This window comes from Macaca fascicularis, chromosome 11 (assembly GCF_037993035.2).
Source record: "Macaca fascicularis isolate 582-1 chromosome 11, T2T-MFA8v1.1".
NCBI classification, from domain to species: Eukaryota; Metazoa; Chordata; class Mammalia; order Primates; family Cercopithecidae; genus Macaca; species Macaca fascicularis.
The window spans coordinates 139468359-139480632 of record NC_088385.1 but is presented as its reverse complement, the minus strand read 5'-3'; the positions used below and the strand labels follow the sequence as shown (position 1 = coordinate 139480632).

Sequence of the window (12274 nt, the reverse complement as noted above, 5' to 3'; positions counted from 1 at the left end):
CACATAAATCAGCTTCTTTTTTTGTGGGGCTCGATCTCAATGTGGTGTGGTGCATGAGCTGTGTACATGTGTGTGTACAAGAATAGGCATGCAGGCCTGTGCTCATATATGTAGGCATGTGTGCACGTGCACACGTGTGCATGTGTGGGTTGCACGAGTATGTGTGCACAGATGTGCATGTGAGTGTGCACGTGTGCATGTGTGTTGCATGAGCATGTGTGCACGGATGTGCGTGTGAGTGTGCACGTGTGCATATGTGTTCCATGAGCATGTGTGCATGGATGTACGTGTGAGTGTGCACGTGTGCACCTGTTCAGTGGATATTTACTAGCAAACTCCCCTCTAATAGCTCCTTGCCGTATTCCTGGGCAGACCAGGGTGAACAAACAGGATGGCCTGACTTTGTTTTTCTTGGCCACAGATGGTGGAACCTAAGTGTGCTGGGCATCCAGGGAAAGTGGACGCCACCCCCCAGGGCCTGCCACCAGGAGCTTGTGCAGATTCTGGCGTTTGGGATGGACAGAGTGCCTGGTAGCAGCGCTGGCTGGCGGGGTTGACCCTGGGTGCCCAGGAAGGCACCTGCCCTCATGGCACATCTACAGGCTTGCCTGGTTCCCTTCCACAGGGTGATTCCCTCCTGCTCTCATACCTGTGAGGCTGGGTCCAGCTGAGCGGAGCAGCAGTTGCTTGAGAAGGACCGACACTGTGGTTGCCTAGGCAACCCCTCCCTGGCTAACCAAGGCCAGTTTTGTTCAGACTCTGAGCAGCAGCCATGTGCTCAGGGAAGGCAGCCCCTCCCCAGCCCCTGTGTGACACCCCACTGGCCTCAGCCCACGGTGGAATTCAGTCAGCCTCGCCATGGTTGGAGAGACCCGAACCAGCCAGGCCACCCTGACGGCGGGACCCAGGGAGGGTCTGAGGGGCTGCGGGGAAGTTGTCCTCACTCTCACAAAGGGACATGAGGAAGGGCTGGGTCCTGGGGCTCTGGGATGGTGACACAGGAGGGGGCTGTGGGGTGGGCAGCTGCCGTGCAGTCCCTTTGAGGGATGAGCTGCCTCTTATCCTTTCAGTCACTTTTCAGGTGGGTTTTCTGTTACAGCTGAGAGTGTCCGGATGGGTGCAGGGACCGAGTATTCATCGGTGATTTTTACACTCAGGATCCAGAGCTGAGGCTTCTTATGTACGTGGCGCGTGGCTCCGTGGCCCCGGGCCAGAAACCCAGAGCTGAGCCTTCTTATCTACGTGGCGCGTGGTCCTGTGGCCCCTGGGCCAGAAACCCAGAGCTGAGGCTTCTTATGTACGTGGCATGTGGCTGTGTGGCCCCTGGGCCAGAGACCCAGAGCTGAGGCTTCTTAGGTACGTGGCACGTGGCACCATGGCAACTGGGCCAGAAACTGAGAGCTGAGGCTTCTTATGTACATGGTGTGTGGCTGCGTGGCACCTGGGCCAGAAACCCAGAGCTGAGGCTTCTTATCTACAGGGAGCATGGCCGTGTGGTGCCTGGGCCAGCTTTTCTGTCAAGGGACTGTGGGCCTCAGCAAACGAAGCCAGAGCTCTCCTTCCTGCCTCTCCAGGAGTGGCTGGCACAGGACCCATATCTCAGCTTTTGCAGGCAACGCTTTGGGCACCCACAGAGAATATGACCAACATGGCGGAATCCCCGGCACCGCCGGAGGCTTTCTGGGCCTTCCACAGACTCACTTGCAAACTCTTCCCTCAGTCCTAACGGTTCCTGGCATCAGGCTTTGGCTCTGCCACGGCCTGAGAGTGACCCTGGACACCGCCCTTGTCCCCGCCTAAGAGTGACCCTGGACACTGCCCTTGTCCCCACCTGTGAGTGACACTGTTTGCCGCCTTGTCCCCGCCTGTGAGTGACCCTGGACGCTGCCTCCATCCCCCACCTGTGAGTGACCCTGGATGCCACCCCTGTCCCCGCCTGTGAGTGACCCTGGACACCATCTCCGTCCTCCGCCTGTGAGTGACCCTGAACGCCGTCCCCATCCCCGCCTGTGAGTGACCCTGGACGCCGTCCCCATCCCCGCCTGTGAGTGACCCTGGACGCCGTCCCCGTCCCCGCCTGTGAGTGACCCTGGACGCCGTCCCCGTCCCCCGCCTGTGAGTGACCCTGGACGCCGTCCCCGTCCCCCGCCTGTGAGTGACCCTGGACGCCGTCCCCGTCCCCCGCCTGTGAGTGACCCTGGACGCCGTCCCCGTCCCCCGCCTGTGAGTGACCCTGGACGCCACCCCCGTCCCCCACCTGTGAGTGACCCTGGACGCCGCCCCCATCCCCGCCTGTGAGTGACCCTGGATGCCGCCCCCAACCCCCGCCTGTGAGTGACCCTGGATGCCGCCCCCAACCCCCGCCTGTGAGTGACCCTGGACGCCGTCCCCATCCCCCGCCTGTGAGTGACCCTGGACGCCGTCCCCGTCCCCACCTGTGAGTGACCCTGGACGCCGTCCCCGTCCCCCGCCTGTGAGTGACCCTGGACACCATCCCCGTCCCCGCCTGTGAGTGACCCTGGACGCCGTCCCCGTCCCCCGCCTGTGAGTGACCCTGGACGCCGCCCCCGTCCCCCGCCTGTGAGTGACCCTGGACGCCGTCCCCGTCCCCGCCTGTGAGTGACCCTGGACGCCGTCCCCGTCCCCCGCCTGTGAGTGACCCTGGACACCATCCCCGTCCCCGCCTGTGAGTGACCCTGGACGCCGTCCCCGTCCCCCGCCTGTGAGTGACCCTGGACGCCGCCCCCGTCCCCCGCCTGTGAGTGACCCTGGACGCCGCCCCTGTCCCCCGCCTGCTGCGGAGGAAGGCAGGAGGGCCTCGCCCTTGCCACGAGTAACTTCTGAGCCTGGTTCCTCGCTGGCCGCTGTTTTTGGAAATCCTCTTTGCAGAACTGGCCTCAAAGGCTCGAGGTCAAAGTACCCCCATGAGCTGCTTTGGGAAAGAGATTTCATCTGACAACAAGGGAGATGCTGAGCCAGGAACCTGTGATGTCACTGGGCTTCTGGGCCAGCAGGAGGCTGAGAAGCACAATACAAAGGTTCCCTTTTGTTTAAATTAAGCAAATTAAGAGGAAGTGGCCCAAATTCCGTCTGTGGGCACTGTTTGCACAGACATGGTGCCCACAGAAGCTGCTCACCCTGCCCCATCACCTGAGGCAAGACAAGCCTGGTGGTTCTGGGTGCCGCCCTGAGACGTGGGACCCTCTCCCACTCTGTGGACCTCCTGACCGCTGAATGCCTCTTGGATGAGCAGAGGTGGTGGCCTCGGGCTGAGCTGGGCAGTTTCCAGGCCAGACTGGAACGAGCAGCTCCCTCCTCTCCATCCTGGCCAAAGCCTGTCCCTATAGCGGCTCGGGTATGGCTGGAGTCTGAGTCATTGGTCCTTTGTCACTGAGCTGGCTGCTGGCCAGGAACTGGGACACCGAGGCCACGGCGTGGGAAAGGGGGATCTGCCCACGTAATGCTGCACGTGGACCTGTGGGGGCTGGTCCCCAAAGCAGCACCCATCATTTGGGATTATGGTCAACTGCGACTGACAGAAGCCCGGCTTTGGAGATTTAAACCAACGGGGGCAGAGAGGCAGTGTCAGGAAGAAGTAACTCCTGAGGACGTCAGTGGGAACTCGGGCTCACTCCCACCCCACCGTCTGCGGTGAGGATGTCAGTGGGAACTCGGGCTCACTCCTACCCCACCGTCTGTGGTGAGGACATCAGTGGGAACGCAGGCTCACTCCCACCCCACCGTCTGCGGTGAGGACGTCTCTAGATCTCATGGCCCCAAAGAGGCTGCCACCCCTCAAGCATCACACCCACATTCCAACAGGGAGAGGGAACAGGGGCAACGGCTAAGTCAGAAAGCCTGAGCCTCTCCCAGAAATCCCTGGGGACTTGACACAAGGTCACATGTCACCACAAATGCCTCTGGGGAGTGTGGTTTCTAAAGCTGTCCTGCTAAACCCCACACGAAATCGGGTTTGCTAGGAAGCAAAGGGGAGGGTGGGCCCAGTGGATGGCTGACGGCTGCTACCATACCCCGAGGAGAAAACAGAGCAGAGGGGCACGGGCCAAGAGGTCAAGGGACCAAGAGGTGAAGAGGTCAAGGGACCAAGGGGTCCAGCCCTCCATCGCAAGGGCCAGGCAGGCAGGGCACGAGACACGCCTGAGTGGAGAAGGCGGCTGCGCACAAGTGAAAATGGACATTTTGAGTTCATTTAAAAAGTTATGTCACATGTTTGTTTTTAGAGCGGTTTAGGCTTATGGGAAATCGAGCAGAAAGTACAGAGCCCCTCCCCCGCCACCAATGTCCCCTGTAATTAACATGTTATGCTGGCGAGGTGCACCTGTTACCACCGACGGGCCGACATCACACGCGGTCAGTTACAAAATTCCACACTCGCGTCGGGCCCCCGTGTTGCACATCCTGTGGGTTTTGACAAATGCATAATGAGCCAGCATTGGACACCACGTGTGACTGGTCCCAGTCTGAACTCTCGGAGGAGTGGGGTTCATATGGGGTGGAGGTGGCCGACGTGGCAGTGCCCCAGGTGCTGGGAAGGCCAAGTGCCCCGCTTTTCCCCGGCCCTGGCACACCTGAACGGAGGCGTCATAGCTGCTCTCTTCCTGCGGAGGCAGGGATGGAGACTATTTCAGAGGCAGCTTTCTCCTTTTCTACGGCTCTGACACAGCTATTCATTCTTCACAGCAGGCAGGTTTGCTGAGTGAACGTCGGCCCGATGACAGCATCCTCCGCGTTTTGTCTGTAATTATTACACTTAGTCCAGGTGTAATTACCCATAATTTGAGGAGGAAAGCGGTCGTGTATTTACCTTGTAATTTGTGGTCGCATGTTAGACTGATGTCGGCCTCTTCCTGCAGAAAGCTCTGGAACCCTTGAAGAATCTTCAGAGCACAGACAGCACAGTGAGGCGTGAGCGTGTGGCCGTTGGTGCGGGCAGCAGAGTGTCCTGGCTGCCTGGGTGGGTCCATTGCACAAGCTGCTCTCCTGGGCTGTGTCCTGGGGACAGCTCAGGTCTGGACTTTGGCCCAACTCATGCAGTCCAGCCCGGACCTGTTCCCACCTGGCCAAGCTCCCTGCTGGCTCCCCTCCCCTGGGCTGCCTTCACCTACACGCCAAGTGACCAGATGCCCGCTGTACAGAAGGTCGCGTCACAGTGGGGGTACCCAGCTCTCCCCGTGCGGCGGAGGGAAGCCTCTGTAGCCGTGGGCTTGCACACGTGAGGTGTGAGCGCCCTAAGCCCAGGCGAGGGTCCAGCAGGGCTGCCTCGGGCAGCACGACCTTCAGAGCAGCTTTGAGAAGGAGGGGTGCGTGTGTAGTTGGGACAGGGAGGGAGGGTGGGGAGGGTCATGCTGGGAGCATCTCCAGCGCTTCCTCAGAATCCTGGCCGCTCAGGGCATCACAGAGGCTGACATCCCAAGAAACGTCGCGGAGGTGCCGTGGAAGGAGGGAGCATCGGGCTGGGCCCTGCGTGGCCACTGTGGCGTTCCTGCTGTGGCCTCCCTGCCGCCCCCCAGCCCTGGCCCAGCCTGACCCCCAGGGCTGCGCAGCCCCTTCCAGCACATCCCCTGCACCTGCTCTGCCCCTTTTCCTCCTGAGGCCAGTGTGTCGGAGGCCACAGCACAGCGTGTTCCCTGCGTCAGCTCCCGCAGGAGCCCCTTTCTGTGGAGGCCATGAGGACGACGACGGACTGCCATTCACACAGACGTATTTTCTCACCGTTCTGGAGGCGGCAAAGCCACGGCCAAGGTGTCGCTGGTTCCTCAGAGGCTGTCAGGGGTTGGGGGAGGTCTGCCCCAGGCCTCCCTCCTGGGCCGTCTCCATCTCCCTGAACCCGCCTCTACGTCCAAATCCTCCCTTTCCATAAGCTCTGGAGGGGTGGGGCCAGGCCCTCCTGTGTGTCTGGCCCTGGGAAGGGGGGTGGCTCCTGCCTGCGGCCCAAGAGGACGTCCCAGGGAGGCCCCGCGGGCCCCTCTGCATCCCAGCCCTTCCCGTCTTTGTCCTTCAGACCACACGGGACACAGGCGGTCGGGAGATGGAGGCGGCGGTGTGTCTCCTTCACGTAGTGGGCTCCTTGGCTGAGCTGTGTGGTAGCCGTTAAGCCGGCCGCAGCATCCTAGTAGCTTAATTATGGTCTTCATTATGAGGGAAGATCAATAGCCAGAATGATGAAAGCTCAAAGATAATGGAAACAATTAAAGTGCTTTGTCTTAGGTGACACTAAAGCTGTCTGGTTTGAGGAATCCTCCTCCAGCCCGGCCTTCCAGCTCCTCCAAGGGTCCACTTGGGTTAAATGGAAAACAGCTGTCCACCCAGCCCAGCGCAGGCTGTGGATGGAGCTCCGGGCAGCACGCTACCCTCTACCCCACGTGCCTCCAATGTGGGTGCAGATCCTGGTGCTGGACCGGTTTCTGGGTGAGCTGGGGAGACGCTTCTGCGTTACCCATGTCCGCCGGGGACCCGACCGCCCTTCTCCTCTGGGGACACTGTGGTTGATGTACACTTCAGTCCCCAGGGGCTTTCCAGTCTAGATGGAAAGACGGACGCGCATCAGATCATCACACCATGGCATTTCTGCACGCTCGGGTGAGTGTGAAAGAAGGAACACGGTGGCCAAGAGAAAGCCAGGCCATCCTGACCCATCCTGGGAGGGGCTGAGGTTGGGAAGATGAAGGCAGTGACCCCGATGGAGGGGACAGTGGACCCCGAGGTGGGAGAGGGCCTGGCCCATCCGAGGAACCCGGAGAGGACCAGAGGTTAGAACGCGGTGAGACGGAGGGAGAAGGAGGCCGTGAGCCGCAGACGTGGCAGGGGCTTCATTCCCAAAGCCACAGAGCCCACTAGGACTGTTGAGGGGTCCCTCGAGGACAGAAAGGGCTTCTTAGGGCGAGGGTGGCTGCATGTGGAGCTGCGCAGGGCCCACGTCCACCCACGACGGTGAAGCCTGAGCACACTGGGCCAAGGATGAGCCGCTGTCCACGGGACTCGCAGAGGTGGCTGTGGAGGCCACAGGACTGAAGCGGTTCTGCTTCTGGGGCGAGGACGGAGACCCTGAGGGAACACAGTGGGTTTCGGTGCCCGACGGCCGCACCTGGGCCGACCACCTGCCTCCCGCGGCTCCTGCTATAGACGAAGCACCCGGCTCACTCTGGTGACACCGAACCTGGCAGCTTCCCCTACACATTGCCACGGACAGCAGGGCCCTGCGAGAGGCAGGCAGTGCAGGACGGAGCTCCCAGAGAGGGGGTCACGGGTGCAGCTGGGTTCAGTCCAGAGCCCAGAGGCCTTGGCTGCCGTGAGCGTGGAGGGGGATGGATGCTAAGATGACAATTTCTCCAGCTTCATTTCTCAGGCCAGAAACTTGCCCGAGAGCCCCCTCGCTGAGTCCACCCCACCCTGCGCAGCCTCCACTGTGAAATGTGTCCTCTCCCCTCATTGTCGCTGCTCTGAGGGACCACGTGAGTTCCTGACCACGGGCCCTGACCTAACAGGGCACCAACCCAAGTGAGGCCAGTCAGTGCCCTCTGGGGCCTCTTCCCTTGGAATCAGAGAGACGATTTGGTTAAAATACAGATTCCCAGGCAGCCGTCGTCTCTGTGGCCACGCAGCGGCTCTGCTCCATATGGCTCCAGCCCTGCCGCCTGCACCCCGCTCTCCTGACTGCCCGTGGACGCGTCTGGATGGCTCCCCTGAGCAGCTCCAGCCAGAGCCCACTCCTCAGGTCCAATGGCCAGGTGGTCACACAGCCACCCCTCGCTGCACAGGAGGGTGGAAACGCCGTCCTCATTCTGGGAGCCCCATGCCTGGGCCCCATCGCTGCCAGGAAGGTAAAGAGCGGGTGGGTGCGTGTGTGAGGACGGCCCTCAGACGGTGCCACAGCAGCCCCTCACCGAGCTTAGGGCAGGGGGCTTCCTGCAGCTGCGATTCCTGCAGCAGGGCACGGAGGCGGCAGGGCGTGGATGGGGCTGGCAGAGGGAGAGAGCAGCCAGGTGGGACTCGACCTTCCAGCGTCCACCGCCATCTCCCCAGAGTTAGATCTTGGGGGTTTACACGCGCCTCCTATTAGGCAGGTTCAGGTGGGTTCCCACCACTCGCCATCAGCCCCGACGGCGCCTGGGGCCAGAGGGAGCCGTGACCGTTGCCACGTCCTCTGCTTGCGCTGAAGGCCCCCGACTCCCCCGTTCATCTGGTTCCCGTGGGCTCCTGCGTAGCCTTTCTTCTGCACGAGAGACTATTCTTTCCCACACTCGCCCCAGCTCACCTGCCTCAAGAATTCCAGGAGGTCTGGGCTACCCAGATGCACGGGGCAGGGACCCAAGTCCGACGGCCGTGGGGTTCCTGTGGACTCTGCTGGCCTGGGCCTGGCTCGTGCCACGTGGGGTTCCTGTGGACTCTGCTGGCCTGGGCCTGGCTCGTGCCACGTGGAAGGTTCTGCACCTGCTACCTGCCCTGCACCCACCTGGCATCCCCAGGCCCACACCTGCCGTAGGTGCCCACCTCGTAGAGCACTTTCTGCTCCCTCTGAGTGTCTCGGCTTTTTGCATTCATGGGAAGGGGGTTTTTTTTCTCTCTCTGGTTTGTGTTTTGGAAAGGCTCTTTTTCTCTCTCTGGTTTGTGTTTTGCAAAGGCCTGAAAGCAAGCTGTTCTGTGTCGCTGGAACATATGAAAGGAAGTGCGATTCTCCACACACAGTTGCTCCTGGGCGCAGACCCTGGGAATGCAAAGTTTCAGGAAGTAAACACCAACAGACCCGAGTCAGAAGCGCCAGATGGTGGGGCTGGGACGGCGGAGCCAGCTCCTTGGAGGCGGGCACGTCCCCCGCCGAGCTGCGTGAGTCACTCTCTGCAGGGCCAGGAAGCCGCTGCCTCCCTCCTCCGACTTCAGGTGCCTCCCAGGAGCCCAGAAGGAGAAAGGATGATGGCAGAGCTCACGTCAAGCCGCCAGCATCCCTTCTTCTGCCCAGGGTGTGAAACCGGCACTCAGCCGGGCAGCATCTTGGGGACTGCCTGGGGCAGGGAGGTCACCCCTGCAGAGAGGAGGTTGGGCCAAGACTGTCCTGCTGGGGCTGGGCAGGGGTCTTGGGTGGAATCGCACCAGGGCCGGGCCACGCGTGGGTGAAGGAGGGAGCTGCCCGGCTTGGGGACTGCAGAACAGATCGTGCTCCCAAATCTGCTCCCAAAGGGGACGTTCTGCATGTGGGGCCACTGCCCAGAGTGCAGCCCGGTCCCCGTGTCTGTCAAAGCAGCCACGCCTGTCTCAGAACCTCAGCTGGGTTGGAGCAGGCCCTGGTGGGTTCAGGGGACTTGCAGCCCTGAGCAGTGGGGGCTCCAGAGTGTCTGTGGCGGTGGGGGCAGGCGGCGGCACCGGCTTCCGTCTGCTTTTGAATACTCAGGAGGAGAGGGGACGGTCTGACAATATCTGTCCCTGGTGAGGATACGTTAAACTTCAGTCGTTCGTCAGAGACGACAGAACCAGCTGTGCTTCCTGAAGCAACATTTCACGTTTACGTAGGACTGAGGAAGCTGACGTAAGACGGACCGAGGGCTGCTGCCTCTGTGGTTTTCCCACTGGCCGCCGCTTCGATGGGTGGGGACTGGCGGGCCCGGGGTGGGAGGGTCTGGAGGCCGCAGCAGCACCAGTGAGACCAGACCTCAGGAGTCTCTGGGCCCAGGCCCAGCCCCAAACTGCACGGGAGGCTGGAGCCTGATCACGTCTAAGTCACTTCGGATAAACCTGAAGTTCCTTCACAGTGGAGAAGGAAGAGACTCGGGCTCCAGACAACGTTGCATTTTTCAGGTTTGCTTTGGTTGCAAGTGACAGAAGATCTATCTGAACTCATTTTGGAACGAGGAATGCGCTAGAAGGGTGTCATGCAATCAAGGGCAGAAGCCTGTGGCCCATCTCCAGACTCAAAGGGGTCCACAAGCCCCCCAGCGCCGGGTCCTACGAACTTCTCCCTCCCCAGGCGGGAAAGGCCGGTAGCTCTGGGGTCCCCGTGCTCGTGGGATCTGTCACCGGACTCTTGCCTCGTTCTCCGTCCTGGCCGGCTGGCTGGTCCACAGGCTGATTCCACACGGAGGCTACCCCAGGACCGTGCGCTGGAGCGGGGGGGTGTTTCCCAAAGGGTGGGGTCCCGAAGGAAGAGGGTGCGAGGGCTGGGCAAGGCCTCAGCAGCCCCAGAAGCCCAGTTCTCTACTGTACCCGCATCCCTGGCTCTGGCACCCTGTGTTCAGGGACCCAGCCAAGAACCCCCACTGTTCTCCAGTGAGAGTCCCCACCTTGGCTTGGAGACACCGCTGGCTCCCTCGGTGATGCTGGCTGAGCTGAAGGGTCTGTGTGCCTTGGCCTGGACAGTAAGAGCTCCTGTCGCCTGGGCACACCAGAGCCCACAGTGCCGGGGCCTCCCTGCAAGCTCCGGCCGGGGTTGGGAGGGCCCCATGGGTCTCCACCAGGTGCACCCTTCCGCCCCATGCAGGTGGGCCTGGCTGCCGAGGCACTGGCCAGAGGGGCCTCTGCCGAAGGAGGGAGAGACCAGAGACCAGCACCCCCGGCTCTGGGGCCTTGAGCAAGCCATGCCTCCATCTCCCCACCCTGCACCTACACTCGGGGGCTGTGAATCCTGTGGGCTCTGCTCCAGCCCCAAGAGCTGAGTTTCCTGTTACTTGCAACAAAAAGCCCCGAGCAAGTGCCAAACACTGAGTCGGGGGACGACATCCCCGGCACGGGGGAAACGCTGGCTGCTGGGGCGGCCGCGGCCGCTAATCTCAGCGACTTCAAACAAAATGTTCGCCCTCGGCATCAAACGAGGCATCAAAAGGCCGTGTTGTCATCAAGCACAGCCACGTGGCTGGTCGGCGGGGGGAAGGCGCGGTCCCCGGTGGCCCAGCATCTGAGTGACCAGCCTCCTCCGCTGTCGTGTGTCCCCCTCTGACCCTCTGAATTCTCGTCACTCAGCCAGAGGCTGGGAGCAGGGCATGAAGATAGGTGGGAAGGAGGCCTGAGTGCCAGGCCTGCAGGGACGCCCACACCTGTCGGGGCCCAGCCCCATGGGAATGTGGTCCCGCTGCACACCCGAGTGGAACCGCAGAGGCAAGGCCGCCCGGCCATCCTCCTTCACGGCTGGCTTCGTGCTCACTGCCGGGCTGATGCCGGAGCTGGAAACCTCCTCGGCGGGACACCGTCTGCCCCTCCACACCCTGGAGACAGCTGGGCCCCAACTGCCCCCGCCCAGCCCTCGTCACGCCGTATTCTGACCCCTGCAACTCTCTGTGGACTGAAGGAGGCAGTGGCGGTGCCAGAAAAGTCCCACCACACTCTTCACGAGACACTGGAGACAGACACAGGGGAAGCCGTTCCCCCACTGAGCTAACGGACCAAACACGCCTCAGTGTAACGCGAGGCGCCTGAGTGCACGTGGGGCGTCGCGGCTGCCCCGACACGGGAGGGAGGCTTAGCACAAAGTTATTCCAGGAAGGGCCAGAGCCGCTTCCCGATCACAACTCGGGATTACTGCTGTAATCACTGCTGGTGGAACGGGGCCACGGACCCTGCACATGACCCACCTCCCTTGGGGGAAGCCAGACAGAAAAGCCAGTTTCCTGCAGTCCTTCCTGTCTCTCCAGACGATGTTGAACCGTGGGGGAGATTAATCAGCACAACATAGGTGGGTCTGCGTGAGCCCCCAGCGCCCGGTTCATCACTCCTTCTTGCAGGTGTGCATTCATTGATTGACTCCTTTTCCTCCCTCCCTGACTCCTCCCTCCTTCCAAAAACACTGGGACCTTCAGTGAGGGGTGCTGGCAGGACGAGGGGGTTTGAGCCCATCCCCTGAGAAGCAGTTTCTTCCAGGGTTGGGGGAACGTGGTGCCTGGGGTGAACGCTCGGGGCCTCGAAGGAAGGGGCGGTGGAGGAGCCGCCTGGCGGGTGTGCACACAGGCTTGGCGGGGTTGGGGCAGAGGCTGGGCCCAGGCTCTGGGTCGGGAGTGGCAGCTAAGGGCTGGGATCCCTGAGCTGTGCAGGAAGGGCCCCCGGCAGGGGGTGGACACGGCCGCCTTGGCTGCTTCTGGGGATTGGCGGTGTCTGTAGGGCTGTCCGTCTTTTAGTGCCTGCTTCACCTATACACTTGCCATAGTCTCTGCCTTCCTGAGCTATGCAGGCGTCACTCACAGCCAGCTGGGCAGTGGGCACCCTGTTGAGGCCTCCTGCGTTGCCCGCACGGGCGAGCTCAGAGCTGTGGTCAGCGTGGAGACCGGGCGCCTCT

General features: G+C 61.8%; 1 long non-coding RNA gene across 1 annotated transcript; it reads right to left on the bottom strand.

The window, feature by feature from the left end:
- Positions 1-4209: 4209 nt before the first annotated feature.
- Positions 4210-4965, bottom strand: LOC141407994 (uncharacterized). Its single transcript, XR_012419806.1, has 2 exons — positions 4826-4965; positions 4210-4756 (listed from the first exon to the last, which is right to left on the bottom strand). It is a non-coding gene; the product is annotated as an uncharacterized lncRNA (long non-coding RNA).
- Between the last annotated feature and the right edge of the window lie 7309 nt (positions 4966-12274).